We start from the raw sequence: 22,934 nt of genomic DNA on the forward strand, positions 1-22,934 counted from the left end.
GATCTAGAGCATTTTTTTATGTGCTTAATACTAGTTTTAATTTCTTTAACTAAAAATTGCTTATTCATGTCCCTTACCCATTTTTCAATTGGAGAATGGTTTGATTTTTTGTACAACTGGTTTAGCTCTTTAAAATTTGAGTAATTAGACCTTTGTCAGAGGTTTTTGTAATGAAGATTGTTTCCCAATTTGTTGCTTCCCTCTAATTTTGTATGAATTAGTTTTGTTTGTAAAAAAAAATTTTAATTTGATGTAATCAAATTTATTGATTTTACATTTTGTGATTTTTTTATAGTTCTTGCTTCATTTTAAATTCTTTCCTTTCCCAACGATCTGACAAGTATACTATTCTGTGTTTGTCTAATTTGCTTATAGTTTCCTTCTTTATATTCAGGTCATTCACCCATTCTGAGTTAATCTTGGTATAGGATGTGAGATGTTGATCCAAACCTAAACTCTCCCACACTGTCTTCCAATTTTCCCAGGCGTTTTTATCAAAAAGTGGGTTTTGGTCCCCAAAACTGGGATCTTTGGGTTTATCATATACTGTCCTGCTGAAGTCATTTACCCCAAGTCTATTCCACTGATCCTCCTTTCTGTCTCTTAGTCAGTACCAAATTGTTTTGAGAAACACTGCTTCATACTATAGTTTGAGATCTGGGACTGAAAGTCCTCCTTCCTTTGCTTTTTTTTTCATGATTTCCCTGGATATCCATGACCTTTTGTTCTTCCAAATGAACTTTGTTATGTTTTTTTTTCTAATTCTCTAAAGATGATTTTAGCTAGTTCAATGGGTATGGCACTAAATAAGTGAATTAATTTGGGTAGGATTTTCATTTTTATTATGTTAGCTCATCCCACCCATGAGCAATCAATGTTTTTCCAATTGTTTAGATCTCATATTAGTTGTGTGGAGAGTGTTTTGTAATTGTGTTCATATAGTTCCTGTGTTTTTCTCAGCAGATAGATTCCTAAGTATTTTATATTGTCTAGGGTGATTTTAAATGGAATTTCTCTTTCTAATTCTTGCTGCTGAGATGGATTGGAAATATATAGAAATGCTAATGGCTTATGCAGGTTTATTTTGTATCCTGCAACTTTGCTAAAGATGTTGATTATTTCAACTAGGTTTTTGGTTGATTCTCTAGCATTCTTTAAGTAAATCATCATATCATCTGCAAACAGTGATAGCTTGGTCTCCTCATTGCCAATTTTAATACCTTCAATTTCTTTTTCTTCTCTAATTGCTATTGCTAGTGTTTCTAGTACAATGTTAAATAATAGGGATGATAATGGGCATCCTTATTTGACTCCTAATCTTATTGGGAAGGCTTCTAGTTTATCCCCATTGCAGATGATGTTTGCCGATGGTTTCAGATATATACTTTTTATTATTTTTAGGAAAGTCCCTTCTATTCCTATACTTTCTAGTGTTTTCAATAGGAATGGATGTTGTATTTTATCAAAGGCTTTTTCTGCATCTATTGAGATAAACATGTGATTTTTGTCAGTTTGCTTGTTAATTTGGTCAATTATTTGGATGGTTTTCCTAATACTGAACCATCCTTGCATTCCTAGTATGAATCCTACCTCAATTTTTACATTCTTTTGGTTTTTATTATAGTGTCCTGCTACCTTGTAAGGTCACTTAATTCCAGTTTTTGTATTCTGGTTCTTAAAGACTGGATTTTATCCCTGGCTTTTTGGTCATCCTGTTCCTTCTGGTCTGATTTTCTTTGAATTTCATCTTTCATCTCCTTTGCCTCATTTTCCAGCTGATTGATTTTGGCTTTCAAGACATTGTTTTCTGTTTCCAGATGACTTATCTTGCTGTTAAGATTGTCTTCAGCCTCTCTTAATTGTGTTTTGAATTGCATTTTGAGTTCTTCCACAGCCTGTATTAAATTCACTGGGATTTCTGATTTATCATTTGCTGATGCCTCCTCCTCTGTTCTGTTCTCTGTATAGAAGCTATCTATTTTAATTTCTTTCTTCTTTTTCTGTTGTTTGTTCATATAAACCCCTTCTTTGCTCCCTGTATTTGTCTGTGCTCTTGCTTCTCTCATTTTTTTTTGTTTGTTTGTTTTGGTGGCTTCAGCCAGTCTCTCCTCTTGGAGCTTTGACATAAGATCTCTCGGTGCAATCTCTGGGGGAAGTTTGTTGGGGGTTTGAGCTTCCCTGTCCTCTGGAGTCATTTGATTGGATTAAAGTCCATCAGTCAATGAGGAGGGGTGTGGAGCCTGGATTTCCCTGAATTCTGAAGACTTTTGATGGGATTAAGTTCAGCTTGGGTATGCTCTGAGTCCAAAACCTCCTCAAAGGCTGGAGAAAATATGGAGGATCTCCACAGCTCTGGCCACCCTGCCAGGTCGATGCTCCCTCTCTAGCTCCTTCCCTGCCTCTGTGTTCAATGCTCTGAGTTTGGCACAGCCCTGCCTGCAAGGTATACCCTCCAAACCAGCAGCTTTGCCTGCCCCGAAGTTCCCACAGCTGCTGGAGTCTCAGTGCCCTGATTGTATGGGGGGAGGGGTCCTAGACCTCCTGACTTCCCCTTAAACCTGAGTGTTCTCAAATTCCAGCTTTTCAGGGGGCTTACCTTTTGAATTGAGTCCAGCAGGAGTGTTCCTTTGCTCTCTCATTGTTAGGTTTGCTTTTCAGTCCCCTAGGAGGATTCAGTTTGTTATTGGTAAGGAAGGGTATTCAGAGGTCTGAACTTCTGCTCCTTCTAGGCCACCATCTTGACTCTGCCTCCCTGGCTATATAATCTTGAATGAGTTAATTTCTCTGAACCTCTGTTTTCACCCCTATAAAATGAAGTTATTGTTCAGTTTTTTTTTTCCAGTATGTCTGATTCTCCATGATCCCTTTTGAGGTTTTCTTAGGAAAGATTCTGAAATGGTTGGCCATTTCCTTCTCTAGCTCATTTTACAGACGAGGAAACTGAGGCAAACAGGGTTAAGAGATTTACCCAGAGTCACAGAGCCAGTAAGTGTCTGAGGCCAGATAGAATTCTTCCTGAACTCCAGACCTGGCATTGTGTCTTCTGTGCCACCTAGGAGTTGATAATTCTGGCAGTGAACTCCCAGGATTGATACCAGGATTTCATTAGCTAATGAATGCACAATCTTTTATGATGTAAAATGTTATTTAAGTGTAAGTTAATATTATTACTATGTGGGAGGGGGCCACTAAATTCCTATTCCAAAGTTATTATGTGAGGCTTCTTATATACTCTCCCTTTATTATATGCCCAGAATGCTCACCAGCTCTCTAACCAAAGATGCTGTGCAGCCTTTGTTGTCCCTCAGAAATGATATGGTGGAGTCAGCTGCCCAGAGGGTCAGTCACACAATGACCTTGCCTGGGTGCTCTCGAATGTCTATTCTTGATAGGTACACAGTATCCTTAAAATTATTGTCACCTCAGAATTATTTTTGACCTGATCCTTTCCCTTTTCCCCATAATCCATTCAATTACAGAAATCTTTCTCTCCTACCTCTTCAATAGTTCTCACAGCTAGTACTTTATTTTGTCTCTTCTACTCTCAGCTGCCATCATCTCTCACCTGGACTACTCTAATCACTTACTAAATCCCTCTTTTCATTCTCGCTTCTCCCCATTCCCTACTCAGAAAATGTCTCTTTAAACACACTGCCACACACGGATTAAAATGTCAATTCCTCATCCTGGCATTCAGGACCCTCCAATCTGTGTCCACATTACCTGTCCAGTTTTATCTCATATTACTCATACATGCTCACTGATCTAGGCCAACAGCTATATTTCATCACCATGAATACAGAACACTAGTGCTAGAAACATGAAGATCTGAGTTCAAATCTAGATTCAGACAAGTTCTTGCTGTATGATTCCAGATAAGTCACTTAAGTTGCTTGCTTCAGTTTCCTCAACAGTAAAATGGGTTTAGTAATAGCCCCTACAATCCAAAGAGCAAATAAAATATTTACTCCATCACTTGTTACATGTTTTATGCTTAATAAATGCGATTTCCTTCCTGCCTTCTTTCCTGTCTTGCTTCCCAGCTTCCTTCCTCCCTCTCTTCCTTTCTATCTTCTTTTGTTTTCCTGGCCTATCCTGTCTCTGTATCCTATCTTACATTGTCCACTATAATTGGACTAGATTCTATTTTCTAGGTGATGATTTGTTGAAATTCCTTTGTTCAAGGCTGAGTTTAGAACTTTCTTCCATAAATCTTTCCATATCACCACAAACCCTGTTAGACACACACTAATGTGACTAAAGACCTTCTTCAAAGGTCTGAGAGCATTTTGCCTCTGACCCTTCCTTTGGGTTCCTGTCACCCTTCTTTATAGAACAATTGTCTACCTATGGCTTATGTTTTGTGAGTCACTTCATTGTGTCATGCTGTATCTCCGATGCCTAACACAGTGCCCTCCCTCCACATGAAGAGCATGTAATAAATATCTGTTCAACTGAATTGTCAAAGTTTCAATGAAATAATTCCATCTCTGGGAGCCTTGCAATTTAAGTGTTAGTTTTGCTTTGAATTACAGTCAAACTGGAAGTCTGGCCACTGGCACAGATATAGAATTTGAACAGTTAGCTTGAAGAGACCTAGACCAAGTGCTTCATTTTACTGTTAAAGTAACTGAGGTCTCGAGAATACAAGTGTCTTTTTCAAGATCACACGAAGAATTATTTGGCATTCCTTTTCCTAACTAAGCTAATCTTAAAGTTTTCAAAAGGGGAATTTTTCTATTACTGGGGAAAAGGTCACTCCCCTGTTTTATTTCCAAGCTTGAGGTCGGAGCATGAGGTCATCTACATATCATATTTAGTCTGAATGTGTAATCATTTGAAATCTATCTGTTTCACTCTTCCTAGATGACGCCTCCGATAGCCCTGAAGTCTCCTTTCCCTTCGATGCTTTAAATGTCAGTTACCAGCACCATTTCTCTCATGAATATAAACACTGTTTCTTGTCACCAAACTAAAACCCTTTTAATGTTTCATGAAAAGGCATTTGGCTTTTTCACTGAACTGTTACTGAAGAACAACATTTGTAAGTTTCTTTTATTTCTTTATGATACTCGACAGGGACTTTGACCTTGCAGAGGCATATCTGATAGCAACATGGCGCAATCATTCTTCATAAATTCTCAGCCTCACCAGTCAGAATGATTTCCTGCCTTTTAGTATTGATGTTTCTAATGTTTCCCATTATTTTCCAAGACTATTTTAGTGATTATATTCATTTGGACATGGACTTCATAGTTTGTTACAACGAGACCGTTTTTAAATCTGAAAATAAGATATCATTTACATTGAACATGTCCCTGAGAGTCAAGACCTGGAAACTGCAATTAGTGTGAAGCCGAGCACTAATGAAGAAGGCCTGGGCAGGCAGAAAAAAGTGAATTCAAATGAAATGAAGTCACCTCTACTCCGCTGTCAGACACAGCTCAATAAGCCGTGGAAGTCAGCAGACTGAACATGAAATGAATTCTGAATAATACCTCCTTCAATACTTGTACCAGTTTTCCATCTCTAACTACATACAACCCAATTAGCATCCTACAATATCAACCTGGGATCTCGATATACCCTCATGCAGCCTCAAAAACTGCAACCCACATTGGACCTCACTTCTCTAGTCCTAAGAGCACATCTCTATGGAGCACTTTGAGATGTGTTTAGATACTCCATCACCCTGACCCTCCCACTGTCCACTCTGATCCCTGACACTACCTTGGAGTTCCAATTTAATTTCCTTCCCAGTAATTTGTGACATAAACTGCATCTAATGCAGCTGAATTCCTTTTCTTCATTGTACAATTTACAGTCACCTTTTTCTTAAGTCATTCACATCAGCTATCACCTCTAGCTCAGGACTTACTTCCTGGGGCAGCAGGTTTGGGGGTTGCTACCTCTTTTTCATTTGGTTTATGCTGCACCTTAAAAAGTTTGCATCTCTACTCAAGAGTTAGCAAAGAATCATTCAAAAGGAAGCCATGTATAACCTTCCCTAAGCTCCCTTCTACCCTTTAAAGCCCAGTGACCAATCTCCTAAACAAAAGAAAGAGAAAGTCACAGACCTAGTCAATAAAGCATGCTAATGCATACCTAGATGTACAGAATGGAAGGATTGCCAAATGTGGTGAATCATCCTATAACAATAGGCTTTGAGCCCATGGATCCTGAATTAAAGAAAAGTGCCCTCATTAAAGAATTGACACTACTTGTAAATCATTCTTCATGATTTAATTTAATTCAACAAATAATTGTCAAATAACCATTTCATACAAGCTTTTACGTATGATGGCAGGCGTAAAATAAAGAATGGACTGATGGTTTCATTGGCCTGGAGAACTCCTGAATGAGCAAATTCTCCCTACAAATACTAGTCAGCACCTTCTCCGAGTTATAATGTCAGAGAGCTTCCTAGTTCATTAATCTCAAAGTTGTGGACCACTAGTCCATTATCAGTGATTGCTTCCAGAAGCATATTGATTCAATTTTAAAGGCTATAGTACTGAGTTTTATTGTCTTTTTACCCATTTTGTTAAATATTTCCCAATTAAATTTTCATCTAGTTCATATATAGGCAGTGTTTGACATTGATGGCCTAAAGCAGTGATGGTGAACCTTTTAAAGACCAAGTGCCCAAACTGCAACCCTCACGCTGCATGTGAACCCCATGTCATACCCCAACAGGGAAGGGAGAAAGCACTCCCATTGTACTATTGGGCAGAGGGGTGGGTAATGAGAGAAATGTCCTCAGGCTCACATGGAAAGGGGAAGGGGAGCAGCCCCCTTGGGCATGTATGCCATAGGTTCATCAACACAGACCTAGAGTCCTGAAAGTTTAAGGGATTTGTAGAGGTTCTAAGAAACAAAGAAAGATATAAATAATTTCGGCTTTCAGTGAGTTTATATCTACAGATACAATATTGAACCAAATAAATAGATACAGTGTGGATAGGGATAGCTTGGATCTGGACTCAACCTGGATTCAAATTCCACTTGAGATATATTATGACTATATGAACCAGCCAAATCACATATGTCTCAACTCAGTATGATAATTTGTTGCAAAACATTGTTGATCTGCAGTGATAGAGGGATTACTTTACTAGGAATTTCCTATACCTAAGAAACACACATCCAGATTAAATGAACAACACATAATTCATGGAATAAGGAAACACTAATAACTAGGGAAATTAATCCCTTCAGTCCTCAGTTCTTTCTCAAACTATCTTCTCTGAACTAATTATACACTCCTTTCACTCTTCCCATACCATGGTGAACCAGTTCAATTCTACAATATAATTAATGAATGAATCCCTCATAACTCCATTTCCCTACTGGATAACCCTCAACATCCTTTATCCTTGGTACTATTTATATGCTGCTGAACTAAGCTAGAGAAAACAAATCACAAAATAATTCTGATTAGGTCCACCATAAATTTGTTCCATAATCTCAACTGGTTTTTCACTACAAGGCAATTCTTTCAAAACTCTCTATTTTTTTCACTGTCATTCATTAGAATTGATATTTCAAATATTTTCATCCCATCTCAAAGTTCTTATAGGTTTCCCTCCCTCCATCCTCTCAAATGAAAACCATAGTTCATATTACCTAAAAAAGAGGCAATTTTCAGAAAATTCACTATTTTCCATTCTTCTTCATTGCATAGCCCTCCACTCTTTTACCTTTGTGTCAGATGAAGAAGTCACTCTCCTCCTTACCAAGGCAAAGTATATATATATATATATATATATATATATATATATATATATATATATATATATATCCAAATGTTCCCATTCCATCCCATGTCTTCCAAAAGACTTCTTCTGTTATTCCCACTCTCTTGCTACCATTTGTTTTCTTCAGGTTAGTAGCTTCTTCAGTATTGCCTATATTGCCTTAGTAGCTTCTTCTGTGTTGTCTATTATATATGCTTTTCACACTATGAAAATTCTCACACCTCTATCCCATCTTAGAAAATACTCAGTACCCAATAATTGTCATCATATATCATTTCTCATGTAGGCTCAACTTCATGAGGTCATCTATAACTGATGTCTCCACTTCTTTCCTCCACCATTTAATCTGTCAACATGTCCAAAACAAAACATTTACCCTCTCCTCCCCCAAGATTCTCCCTTCTTCATTTTTCAATTGCCAATTACCATGGAGGGTACTACCATGCTTGAGTTCACTCAGCTTCACAACCTCAGTGTTATCTTCAACTTCTCTTTCACGTGTACCCTACATACTCAATTCATTGTTATGTTTTTGTTGTTTCTGTCTGCATAACAAATTTTTGTTTTCTCCTTTCCACTATCATACTTAATCTGGTGAGAGCCTTCTGATTGATTTTCCTGCCTCAAGTCTTTCCCCATTCCAACCTATCCTTAAATCAGTTGCCAAAGTGATTTTCCTATAGCATGTGTCTGATCATGTCACTTCCATCCAACTCAACACCAATAGATCAAATGTAAAAGCCTCTGTTTAACCTTTAAAGCTCTTTACAAACTTTTCTCTTTTGTCTTTTTTCCACTCTTCATTCAGTTTATTCCTTTCTATATAGGCTATGATCCATAAGGATATTTCTCATACCCTCCCCCAAAAAAAAAGAATCACTTCATCTCAGTACTATGCCTTTTCATAAGCACTTTTGTTTGGTTCTTGAATGTTGATCCTCCCCTGGCTTCCCTAGATTCCTTTAAGTGTCAGTTTAAATTCCATTTTCCAAAAAAGCCCATTCTTCTGATATTAACTACCATTACACTGTAAGTATCTAATATATACAGAATGATTTCCAAGTTACCTGACCCATTAGACTGGATGCTACTTTGAATACAGGTATCATGTTTTTGCCTTTCTTCATATCACCAATGCTTAGCACGATACCTGGAGCATACTGACTTTCAAGTTGGAGTATGGAATGACCTAGTTATTTTGGGTGATTATTTGGTAACTAAATGGATGAAAACCTGAAAAAAAGAAGACAAAATAATCCAAATAAGGGAGGGTAATGGTCTGAACTAAATTGTATGGTTATTTGAGTGATACCTACTCAGAAGCAATGTTTTTAAAAAGATTCACATTTTGAATTCTTGTTGGACTAAGTACCCTCTAAGATCCTTTCCCACTAAAAGATTTAAAATTCTATGAATTTAAGCAACAAATTTCTTTTCCAAGAGTTTTTTTCAATGTAATAAAAATCATGCTTTTAATTACTACTTCTTCCTAGAACTTAGTATGATGTGATAATAATGGGAATTAGTCAAATGATGACAAAAAATTTCTGTCAAATTCCTGACATAAGGGCTTGGTATACAAACATATAGATAACTGATCGATATGTATCACCAAAACATATTCACTTACAGAGAGGCAGGCAAAGGAGATGAACAAATAATTCTCAAAAGAAGAAATAGAAACTATTAACAACTATATGAAAGAATACTTCAAATTAATAATAAACTGAAAAACTCAAATCAAAACAAGCCTGAGGCTTTATTTTATGCCTAGAGGATGGGCAATTTTGAGGAGTTGTGAATGCATGGTTGGTGGAGCAATGAACAACTCTAACCATTTTGGAAAACAATATGCATTAGTATAAAGTGACTAAAATATCAGATTCCATTTTAAGTTTTATACCTCAAGGGGAAAGTAATTTATGAGAAAAAGTCATCAAATACACTAAAATATTGATAGCAGCACTTTTTGTGGTTACAAAGTACTCAAAGGAAAATAGATGCCTATCAGTTGATCAATGATTAAATAAATTTTATTATATGAATGAATATAATTACTGTGCAGTAAGAAATAAATATAAAATCAGAGAACCATGGAGAGACTTCTGGGAGCTGAATGAAAGTTAACAAAAAAAAGTACAGTATGCACAATAACTACAAAAAGGCAAATTTAGAGAGAAGTCACCCAAAACAGTAAAAAATGATAGTTATAAAATTGAAAAGAATAGGAACAAGCTTGGCACCAAAAAAGAAATATATGATTCTTCACCCCCATTCCTTTGTAGAGGTGAGGAATCTACAAATATTAATTATCACAGATGTTATAGGATTTTTTTAATGTTTTGATTGCTCATACCACTTTTCCCTTTTTTTCACCAAAATATTTCTTTTAATATATGGTAAATATCTGATTGATGAAGGGTCATGGAGGGAGAATATTTGCAGGGAGAAATTTAGACAACATATACACAAAAATAAAAAAAAAATTTAAACAAGTTGATGAACTAAACACATTATCTTATTCTTTTAGTTATCCAGTCGAATGCTATCTAAAAGACATTTGACAATGTTACATATTATATTAGTTTTATTGTTAAATTTTCTATATTACAATTTATGCCTCAAAATTGGCAAATGTTACAGCTCTGAGTTTGATTTGTTTTATTGATTATTTAGATTTAAGAAAATTATGAAGAAAATGTTAATAATGCAATTTTTAAACCCTTATCTTCCATCTTGGAATCAATACTCTATATTAGTTCCAAAGCAGAACAGCAATGGAAGTCAAGTGACTTGCCCAGGTCACACAGGTGGAAAATGTCTGAGGCCAGTTTCAAACCCAGGACCATACATTTCTAGGCCTGATTAGATATACTTAGTTGCCCCTAATAATGCAGATTTGATTTGAAACTGTGCTTTGAATCTCAGGAAAACGAATTAGTAAAAATCAACTAGAACATCATTGACTTGTACTCTCTGTTTTAGATTTCTATTGTAGTTCCATAAAGAAATTATGTATCCATATACATTATTATTAATGTTCAGAAAAACATTTAATAAATATATTGGTATAATGAATATGATATCTAATTGGCTGAGTCATAACTATGGCATAACTACTGAGGCATTTTTCCAGGTTGCCAAATTTAAAAGGCTCTGGCAGGAAGGTAGTTTTGAACATGAGAGACAAGTGAGATTAGCAACTATTTAGCAAGAATATTTAGTTAAAATAGGAGGCTATCTGGTCAAAAATGTGTAAGTACTTGCCCCCCAAAATCTGCTCTGTCTCTCCCTGGTAGTTTGTTCTAAATCTCCCCTTAACCAAAATAAAATCCCATCTTTCCTGTCTGCAGAAACAATCCCACTCCCTTCTCCTCTTAAGATATATTTTGTGCTGCTTGCCCAGGAAAGAAAACAAAATAATCCTAGGTATGGTTCTGTCAACTGATTCACATAATTTAGAATGCTTTTCATACATCTTCATTTGAAATCATTGAAATACAATAAATAACTCATTTTTCAGATCCAAGAATCTTCTTTAAGCTTCAAAATAGTAAACAGAAAATTAAAAAATGAAAATTTTAATCACTTCATTTCAATTTCAACAAACTTTTATGAACCAATTCCTAAATTCAGAAAACCCTGTGTTAACTCGGGAGTTCCAAATGTTTGTTCTAGATGCTTATTCTTACATTAAGAAAACAACTGGCAATAAGTTCATCATAAAACAAATCAAAATTAAGAAAAGAACTTTCTAGCCAAATAATTTATTGTTTGGTATGCACATGCTATGGATAATTATTTGGCTTTAGTTTTTCAATCGATATATTTGTTCTTTACATTTTATGTATTGTCATCATTCATTTGGGCACATTTCTCCCCATTGATCAACATAGTCATGGGTACCTATCACCTCTAGTACCAAACACTCTGTCTCTCCCCTTCAGGGGCTTGCCTTCCTGTAGTGTCTTCTATGCAAATTAATTCAACATGGGCAAGAATTTTAGATGCATTCAAACTTTCTTTCTTTGCTTTTAGAAAAATCCATTCCTTATATACTTTCAAGAGTAAATTGAAAACTCTCTTATTTGGCTAGGTTTAGCTCTTGGCTAATATTTCCAGTGAATATTTTTCCTTGTATTTTCAGCACATTCCTTTGAAATGCTTTGCACAAAAGAACTTCTATAAGGCTTTTGCCCTTCTATTCCTCAATTTATAAGTGTACCATGCTGCATTGAGAATGAATGTTCTTTCTTTTACCTTTTCTTGCATCCCAGTACCAACTTCTCTCTAACTGAGAATACAGGATTTTATACATGAAGAATCACTAGAATCAGTTTATTTTAACACTTTCACAGCTATAGCTCTTGCCATCCTTTGCTGAGAGCTAATTGCTGCACATACTCTAACAAGAGACAGTCATAGATGATATACATGGAGCAAAGTTGAAATGAAAAAGAATATCGATTCTTCATAAGGAAGTGGATAAACTTGGTTCGTGTGCCTACACACTGACCATTTGTTAAAAACAAATGGGACAGCATTTTGTTTGGTCTCCTCTGCCTTAAGTCTCTCCTGATTGCAATTTGTCTTCCATGTAGAAACAAAATTTATCTTCTTAGAGCTCAGTTCTGACTATTTAGCATAGTACCTAATACACAGCAAGAATTTAATGATTGTTTTTTTTTAATTTTTACTATTATATATTTTTTCATATTTACATGATTCATTTTCTTTCTCTTCTTTCTTCTCTTCTCCCTCTCAGAGTCAACAAACAATTCCATTGGGTTGTACAAATATTATCACTTGATACCTATTTTCATATTATTCCATTTTTGCTATAGAGCAATATTTTAGAGTCTAAATCCCAAATCACATAATCATATATACATATGATAAATAATGAATGTCATATGTTCTTCTTTTGCATTTCTACTCCCAAAGAGCTTTCTCTCAATGTGGATAGCATTCTTTCATAGAAGTCCTTCAGGAGTGTCTTGGCTTGTTTTGATTTGCATTTCTCTAATTATAAGAAATTTAGAACACTTTTTCATGTGCTTATTGATAGTTTTTTTTATTTCTTTATCTGAAAATTGCCTATTTATTTAATATAATTTAATATAATCAAAATTATTCATTTTACATTTTGTAGTATTCTCTGTCTCCTGCTTGGTCTTTTATTCCTTCATTTTCCATACATCTGATAGATTTTCTATACTATATTCACCTAATTTGTTTGATTTCCCTCTTTATATTTAAGTCACTTACCCACTCTGAGTTAATCTTGGTGTAGGATGTAAGATGTTGATCTAAACCTAATTCATCCCATAGTGTTTTCCAATTCTCCCAGTAGTTTTTGTCAAATAGTAGGTTGTTGTCCCAAAAACTGGGAACTTTGGGTTTATCAAACACTATTTTGCTACTGTCAATTACCTCATGTCTATTCCATTGATCTACCCTTCTATCTCTAAGTCAGTATAATAGGTTTTTTTTATTTTATTTAAATGATTAAGAAAAATTTTCCATGGTTCTGTGATTCATGTTATTTTCCCTCCTCCTCCCACCTCCCCCCTTAAAGCCAATGTTCAATTCCATTGGTGTTTACATGTGTCATTGATCAAGACATTTTTTTTCCATATTATTGATATTTGCACTAGGGTGATCCCTTAGAGTCTATATCCCCAATCCCCAATCATATCCCAATTGACTCATGTGATCAAACAGTTGTTTTTCTTCTCTGGATGTGGATAGCATTCTTTCTCATAGGTCCCTCAGAATTGTCCTGGATCATTGCATTGCTGCTAGTAGAGAAGTCCATTACATTCGATTGTACCACAGTGTATCCATCTGTGTATAAGGTTCTACTGGTTCTTCTCCTTTTATTCTTCATCAATTCCTGGAGGTCATTCCAGTTCACATGGAATTCCTCCAGTTTATTATTCCTTTGAGCACAATATTATTCCATCACCAACATATACCATAATTTGTTCAGCCATTCCCCAATTGAAGAGCATCCCCTCATTTTCCCATTTTTTCCCACCACAAAGTGAACGGCTATAAATATTTTTGAACAAGTCCTTTTCCTTATTTTCTACTTGAGGAATAAACCTAGCTGTGCTTTGGCTGGATCAAAGGGCAGACAGTCTTTTAGCACCCTGTGGGCATAGTTCCAAATTGCCTTCCAGAATGGTTGGATCAATTCACAACTCTACCAGCAATACATTAATGTCCCTATTTCGCCACATCCCCTCCAACATTTATTATCTTCCTTTGCTGTCATGTTAGCCAATCTGCTAGGTGTAAAGTGAAACCTCAGAGCTGTATTGACTTGCATTTCTCTGACTATAAGAGATTTAGAATACTTTTTTCATGTGGTTATTAATAGTTTTTATTTCTTTATCTGAAAATTACCCATTCATATCCTTTGCCCATTTATCAATTGGGGAATGGCTTGACATTTTGTACAATTTATTTAGCTCTTTATATATTTGAGTAATTAGACCTTTGTCAGAGGTTTTAAGGATTTTTTCCAATTTGTTGCTTCCATTCTAATTTTGCTTGCATTGGTTTTGTTTGTACAAAACCTTTGTCATTTAATGTAATCAAAATTACTTATTTTATATTTTGTAATTTTTCTAAGTCTTGCTTGGTCCTAAAATCTTTCCTTTCCCAAAGATCTGACAGGTATTCTATTCTGTGTTCACCTAATTTACTTATAGTTTCCTTCTTTAAATTCAAGCCATTCACATATTCTGAGTTTATCTTGGTGTAGGGTGTAAGATGTTGATCTAAACCTAATCTCTCCCATGCTATCTTCCAATTCTCATAGCAGTTTTTGCCAAATAGAGAATTTTTGAACCAAAAGCTGGGATCTTTATAGACTGTCTTGCTGAGGTCACTTACCCCAAGTCTATTCCACTGATCCTCCCTTCTGTCTCTTAGACAGTACCATATTGTTTTGATGACCACTGCTTCATAGTATAGTTTGAGATCTGATACTGCTAGGCCACTTTCCTTCATATTTTTTTTTATTATTTCCCTGGATATCCTTGATCTGTTGTGCTTCCAAATGAAATTTGTTACTTTTTTTTTCTAATTCTAATTCTAATTTTCTAATTCTAATTTCTAATTTTCTAATTCCAATTCCAATTCAGTAAAAAAAAAAAAGATTATTGGTAGTTCAATGGGTATGGCACTAAATAAGTAAATAAGTTTGGGGTAGGATTGTCATTTTTATTATGTTAGCTTGTCCTACTCATAAGCAATTAATGTTTTTTCCCATTATTTAGATCTAGTTTTAATTGTATGGAAAGTGTTTTGTAGTTGTGCTCATATAATTCCTGCATTTGTCTTGGCAGATAGAATCCTAAGTGTTTCATGTTGTCTATGGTGATTTTAAATGGAATTTCTCTTTCTAACTCTTGCTGCCTGGATGTGTTAGAAATAGAATGAAATGTTCGTGATTTATGTGGGTTTATTTTGTATCCTGCAACTTTGCTAAAGTTTATTATTTCCACTAGCTTTTTTGTTGATTCTCTGGGATTCTTTAAGTAGACCATCATATCATCTGCAAAGAGTGACAGCTTGGTCTTCTCATTGCCTATGTTAATACCTTCAATTTCTTTTTCTTCTCTAATTGCTACTGCTAGTGTTTGTAGTACCATGTTAAATAATTTATGGTCATATAATTAGGCAAAATAGCTCTTAATATTTACATTAATTTCCTCTTCTTTAGAGGTGAGATCACCCTTTTCATTCATAATACTATTCATTTGGTTCTCTTCTTTCTTTTTCTTAATTAGATTAAACAATATTTTATCTATTTTTAGTTTTTTTTTTCAAATACCAAATTCTAATGTTATTTTTTGGTTCAATAGTTCTTTTACTTTAAATTTGATTAATTTCTCTCTTGATTTTTAGGATTTCTAATTTGGTCTTTCTATTAGGGTTCTTAATTTGTTCTTTTTCTAGTTTTTTTTTTCTTTAGTTGTATGTCCAATTTGTTAATCTCCTCTTTCTCTTTATTTGTTACTATGGGAACTCAGGGATATGAATTTTCCCCTGAGTACTACTTTTGCTGTATCCCAAAAATTTTAATATGTTATTTCCTCATTGTCATTCTCTTCAATAAAATCATTCATTGTTTCTATGATTTTTTCTTTAACCCATCCATTTGGGAGAATCCAATTATTTAATTTCCAATTAATTTTTTATTTTCCTCTCCATGTGCCCTTACTAATTATAATTTTATCACATTATAATCTGAAAAAGTTGCATTTATTATTTCTATTTTTCTGCATTTATGTGAAATGTTTTCATGCCCTAGTACATGGTCAATCTTTGTGCATGTACCATGTGCTGCTGAAAAGAAGGTAGTTTCCTTTTTATCCTTATTTACTTTTCTCCATGTATCTATTAACTCTAATTTTTCTAAGATTTCATTCTCATCTCTACATTATTTTTTATTTTTTGGTTTGATTCATCTATATCTGATAGAGAAAGGCTCAGGCCTCCCACTTGTATAGTTTTAATTTTACTGTATATTTCCTCCTTAAGCTCCATTAGTTTCTCCTATAAAAATCTGGATGTTATATACCATTTGGTGCATACATGTTGAGTACTGCTATTTCTTCATTGTCTATACTGCCTTTTATCAGGATGTAATTACCTTCTTTATCTCTTTGAATCAGATCTCTTTTTACTTTGGCTTTGTCAGATATCATGATTGTGACTTCTCCCTTCTTTTTCTCAATGTCCAATAAATTTTGCTCCAGTCTCTTATCTTTACTCTGTGTTTATCTGCCTCATGTGTGTTTCTTGTAAACTACATATGGTAGGATCATGGTTTCTAATCCACTTTGCTATCTGCTTCCATGTTATCAGTAAGTTCATTCCATTCACATTCAGAGTTATGATTATCACCTTTGTATTCACCATCATATTGATTTCTTCTTTAAGTTCTGCATTTTCTTCTTTCACTATTTCCTTCCACACCATTGTTTTGCTTTTAATCAGAGCTCCTTTTCCCCACCCTTATTTTCTTTCCTTTCTACATCCTCCCTTCTTATTCCCCTCCTATTTCTCCTTAAGGTCTCTTAATCACCCCCTCCAACCTTTCCTCCCTTTTAATACTTAATGATTGTTTTTTGCATGAGAGATTTGATAGGGACACAACAAATGTCAGAAGCAGGATTTGAACCTAGATTCAATCAAGATCTATACACAAGACTGAGAGTCTATTCATTTCTCAATACCACTAACATCATAAAAAAGCAAATTTAAAAATCACTGCTTCTAATGTATTTACTACTCTAAGAAATATACATTTTATAAATACATGATATTTATCTTTATAATCTGTTAGGCCAAAAAATATGCCAATACAGTTTTAATATAAATTATTACTTAAGGTCCTTAAAGAATTGCCCAAGTGCCAACACAAAGTCATAGATGGATTATCATTTATACCAGTTGAGAAAGTTTTTATAGTGGGACTTTCTTGACATGTATATAATATTGGCATATTAAATGATGATTATATAAAAAGAAAAGAGAAAGTCATAATGAAATAGAATATGGGGATAGACTCCTTGTGATAGATGACATTTGAATTAGGATTAATAAATCTCCCTGTCATAAAATAATGATTGTGTCTTTCACAAGTATTTCTTAATCTAATTCCCAAAAGAACCCTACAAATTTTATAGGTTCATGATCTAGGACTCATCTTTAACTTTTCCTTCTCTCACCATATCCAATCAGGTACTAAGTCTATTCAATTTTACCTCTTCTTTACACTCAAATGACCACCAATCTGGTTCAGGGCCTCTTCACCTTTTACCTGGGCTATGGTAATAACCTCCTATTTAGTCCCTTTCTACAAGTCTCTCTCTTCTCTAAATCACCTTTTTCAGAACAGCCTCACTAGGTCTAGCTTCTCAAGGAGTTTCAATGTCTCTTCCCTGTTACTTCTAAAGTGTATTAAAATACTTGCTTGCTCAAGATTTATAGCTCTTTATCATGTGGCCCTTGTCTTCCTTTCAGTCAGAATTCACATAATTCCACCTCAGAGACTATACTCCAAAATACACTTGCATTTCTTCCCCATATGACTTTAAATCTCCTCTCATAATTTGTCTATGAAATAGGTTGGATTCTTATAATGTTCTTCCCCCCAACTTCATCCTAGAATCCCTTCAAAATCCAGATCAAGTGCCACTTGAGTATTCTCTCCTGAATCTCTATTCCCCCCTCCCCAGTATTTGTGCTATAACCACTTGAAATTATTCTGCATTTTTCTGGATGTTATTTTTCCATATCTTTATATTTGCTATATTTTTTCAATATAATATAAAAGCCTTAGACTGTTCCTCTTTCTCTCTGTTCTTTCTTTCTTTCTTTCTTTCTTTCTTTCTTTCTTTCTTTCTTTCTTTCTTTCTTTCTTTCTTTCTTTCTTTCTTTCTTTCTTTCTTTCTTTCTTTCTTTCTTTCTTTCTTTCTTTCTTTCTATCTTCTCAATACTATGCATAAAAATTATCTCAGTAGAAAGAGTGCCAGGCCTGCAGTCAGGAAGATCTGAATTCAAATCCAACCTCAAATATTTATAAGTTATGTGACCTTGGTCAAGGCACTTAGTTTCTGGTTACCTAAATACACTAGAGAAGGAAATGGCAAACCACTCAAGAATCTTTGCAAAGAAAAACCTCAGGAAAATATTATCATGAAGAATTACATGTGACTAAATGACTTAACAACAACCAAGTCGTTACAAAATTACTGTCAAATTATTGAACATTCTTAAAGAACCAGAGTTACCTCTTCCTCAGAATAAAAAAAGAAAAACTGATTAATTGTTGAAATCATATATAAAAAAAGAAATAGAAGTCTTTTTTTCTGCTTGCTTTTAACCAATCTAACATTATACTACTTATGTGCCTATATTCAGTTCTTGTCTAAAATGTGATGACAGAAGGAAGATGAGGGGTAAGCATGACATAAAACCAGTGAACCATTTTTATTACTTTTTAAAAACAGAACTGTGTTATAGGTAATTTCTTGAGCTCTTTTTAAAATGCAAGTTTTATGGACTTAGAGCATGAATGGAATGTGGTGCTTACTTAATTGGGACTTCAACTGGATGAAAGCCATTCCATGCTTCAAGGGATTTAAAAGCTAATCACTACACACAAAATTTTCTGTGTTATACAGGGCTTAATACCTGATTTTGGAAAAGTATAAATATTTGTAGATATTCTTGTGATATCCTTGTTCTCTCATCTGTTCAGAATGTCAATACGAAACCATTTTTCTATTTCCAAATTCTTTCTAACATAACAAATAAATGTATATTGATTTTAACCAAATTCAAAGAAAGAACACTCTGAGAGGCAATGCTTACATTTCAATTTCAATGAATCTATCACCTCACCTACAAATATCAATTCCATCATGCTTTCTTATCCTGTGGAATTCTTGTCTATCAATCAATACAGGGCATATCTAATATTATTGAGGTCTCCCTCAATTTGTATACCAGTGTAACATTCATTCTCTTCTCTTACTCATGCTACACTACATGATAAACCCATTTCATTGTTTGGTTCCATATGCATATTCACATACATGTATATATCTATATAAGTATATACATATATCTGTATTGTACATGTATATATCTATATTTATATATATGTGTGTGTGCAAATGTTAGATATGTACACATTTACTTAAGTGTATATTCTGAATTTCTTTTATAGCACTTCTTAGTCACAAGTCACTGTCAGCAATAAAAGGCACCGTACTTGCATGTACTACTCCCATTTTCTCTGTCATGATAGATGTGGGAAATAATTTTTGACCTTTTTTGTGACTTCATTGATCCAGTGGTATCTCATGTGGAAACTCCTTCTGCTTATACAAATGCTAGTCCCTTATTTATCAGTAATTTATTTTCTTAGAAAGTGGCCTCGGGCATGGAAATGTTAAGTGGCATCCTGAAGCTACATTAATAATGGATAACAGAGGCTGATTTTGAATTTAGGTCCTTACATATGAGAAAGAACACTACCCAGAGAAAGAACTGTGGGAATAGAAATGCAGAAGAAAAATAAATGATAAATCACATAGTTCAAAGGGGATATGCTTAGGGTTCTGAGGTTAAAAGATCGCTCTACTGCAAATATGAATAACATGTAAATGTGTTTTGAACAAATATACATGTGTAACCCAGTGGAACTGCTTGTCAGCTCTGAGAGGGGGGAAGAAAGAGCAAAGGGACTGGGGGTGGTGGTGGTGAATGTGTGAATCACGAATCATGTAACCTTGGAAAAATATTCTAAATAAGAAAAGGGAAAAACTGAATTTAGGTCCTTTGGTTACAAATCCAATGATCTCTTTACTATTCCACATAATCACTCATCTTCCTTTCCATTATAATAACCATATCCTTATCCTAGTTTATCACTATCTTTGTGTACTATATCAATAAATAATATTTCAGGCAAAAAAAGCTAATGTGAACTTAGTAGTAACATAACAGTTTCTAGAATAAGGAAGCTATGGATATCATCATGCACTTTTTCCATCAATCAATATTTGAGGAAGACTTTCTTCATCCTCTTGCTTAGAGGCAACACTTACACTCCACTTTTATTTCAATGAATCCACCTCTTCTACAAATCCAAACTTATTCATGCTTTCTTATCTAGTGGAATTCTTCTCTATCCACAAATACAGGACAGACTTAATATTGTTGAGACCTTGTTCCATGTGGATGCCAAAGTGACATCCATTGAAAACAAAGTACCAATTAAAGAACAGGATAACCAGAAGCAATTACAGAAAAAATAAATTAAACGAACTGGGAATCTTTAACCTGGAAAAGTGAAAGTATGGGGGGGGATATATAATAGGAGTCCTCAAATATTTGAAATATTTGCCCCCAAGAGATCAAGACTGAAATTGAATCCAGAGGAGAGAACTAGGAGCTATTGATGGAAGCTGCCTAGAAAAAAAAATTCTGCTTATCGTTAATGTAACTCTTGGGTTTGAAACGTTAAGGTTTATGTTAGGGCATGCTTTATCGATCAAACTTATAACTATTGCCCAAAATATTTGTGGAAGTCACTACATGACATAATTCAGTATGCTAATATAAACTTCCTTTGTAAGTATGTGGTTCAGAAAATTAGAAAGAAAAGTTTCACTGAAAACTCCAAAAGGCAGGGACTTAAAATAGGCATCTTGGAAATAGACACCCTCCAATGATTACTTGGCTATCAGTGATGTGTAGAGAATTTTGGCTCCTCTTAATTAAATTAGGTAATACTCCAAGCAGGCAAAACCTTCTATAGAGCCTCTGCGGTTCCAGACTTGTCAAAAGTCACTCCCTATTTTGTCTTTTCATGCAGGTTTGTGTACCTCCTAGGAATCAAATTCTAGCATAACTTCCTGCTGTGCTTCTTTTTCCCACCCTCAAATCACAGCTCCAAATAGGGATTCACTATTGTTTCTTAAAGCTTTCTTCATCACCTTATGTTATTTTCCTGAGAGAGCATTCTAACCATATTGTTGTTGCCTGTCTCTCAAAACCAGTTTTCCCTGTGGCACAAGCCCTCAGACTGGGGACTTCATCTCACTAAATGTTTGTTGTTACTATTTTTGAAGTCCTCAAAATCATAAAATCCTTATCAAGGAGAAAGATTCCATTCATCTCCATCTGCTAATCACTAATAATAGCTTCAGATTTGGTCACTTCAAATCCTGATCCCTTTTCTCCCTTAGATACCTTTAAGGTACTTCCCCACGTGTATACTCCTTGCTTTTCGGGAAATTGACAAAGCACCAAGATCTCATCTAAATTAAGGTCTTATTATTCAAATTACCTTAGACTATTACAAGTCACATCTAGGGCCATAAGGATGAGAAAGGAGAACTCTTAATGATTAGTTATCATAAGATATCATATCATAAGATAACATGTTGGCTTATGACATGGGTTCCAACCTCTCTAGAGATCTTTAAACAGCAGTTCATTGACAATTTACAGAGGAGATATTCAATATTCAGTTCAGGTATGGGATAGACTAGATAACCCAGGAGATTACACTGAACTCTGAGATTTGTAAGTTTTTTTTAGAAGATGACTTAGGAGAGTGGACCAGTAACCCCCTGAAAAGGGAAAATGAATCCCCCTCTACTGGGCTGGGATTTGGGGGGCAGAGAACTTAATGCTTACCAGTATCAGGAACAGCAAGGAGCAGAGACAGCAGAATGAGTTAGCAGGAAAATTTTTGTGAGGTTACCTGGCTACTCGACTCTCCTGGTGGGCAGGGGTAGGTAATGAGCCTGAGAAGGTTTTGAAGGGTTTTCAGGAGGGAGAAGGAAGAAGAAAAAGCACAGAGGGAAAAATCACAGCAGGAGAAGAAATCTGGTTCCTCTAGTTCTGAAATCCCATCGTGGTCTCCAAAAATCATAGGATTTTTAATAATAATCAAAAAAGAGGGGAAAGGAAATAAAAGTTCTTTCAGTCAAGTGAGCAGAGCAAAGAGAGCCAGAGACTCACACCTGCAGAACTTAACCAAAAGCACAAGCTCTGAAGAAAAAAAAAGCCCCACAGTGGGGTTCTCAGCCAAATTCATCTCCTGGTTCCTTATGTAAAATGAGGATTTAACCTAGAAGGATGCTGGGAATGTAGCTCAGGTATTGCAAATTTTCCATCTTCACAGATTCTATGACTATAATATTGTGGGAGAACTTGATGTTTTCTAGCTAGGAATAGTATCTTCTTAAAGAATTACCAGGCTCTGACAAATCTTTTAAAATAGAGGAATTTATTAAGTGAATGGCTGGGAGGCAGGTGCAAATGAAATCAGCATCCCGGAAGAGAAAGAGTCCAGGATTTTTATAACTTTAAAGAACAGAGACTGACTGGGAATGGAAGGTGGGGAGGAGGAAAAATAAGGAGGATTAGCTGACATTCCCATGTAAGGTACCTTGGTGTCTGGGGTGGAAGCACAGGTATACATTGTTTATGACATGTTAAGCCCTGATCATAAAGGAGGGTGAGTTGTTAAGTCAGCGAATCTAGCGATGTTTGAGATGCAAATAGAAGGTATACATCCCTGACTAGGGGAAAATGTGCCTAAAACCAAAGGAAATGTATCTCTCAGAGAATCCT

The sequence above is a fragment of the Monodelphis domestica genome, chromosome 6 (genome assembly GCF_027887165.1).
Source record: "Monodelphis domestica isolate mMonDom1 chromosome 6, mMonDom1.pri, whole genome shotgun sequence".
Classification (NCBI taxonomy): Eukaryota; Metazoa; Chordata; class Mammalia; order Didelphimorphia; family Didelphidae; genus Monodelphis; species Monodelphis domestica.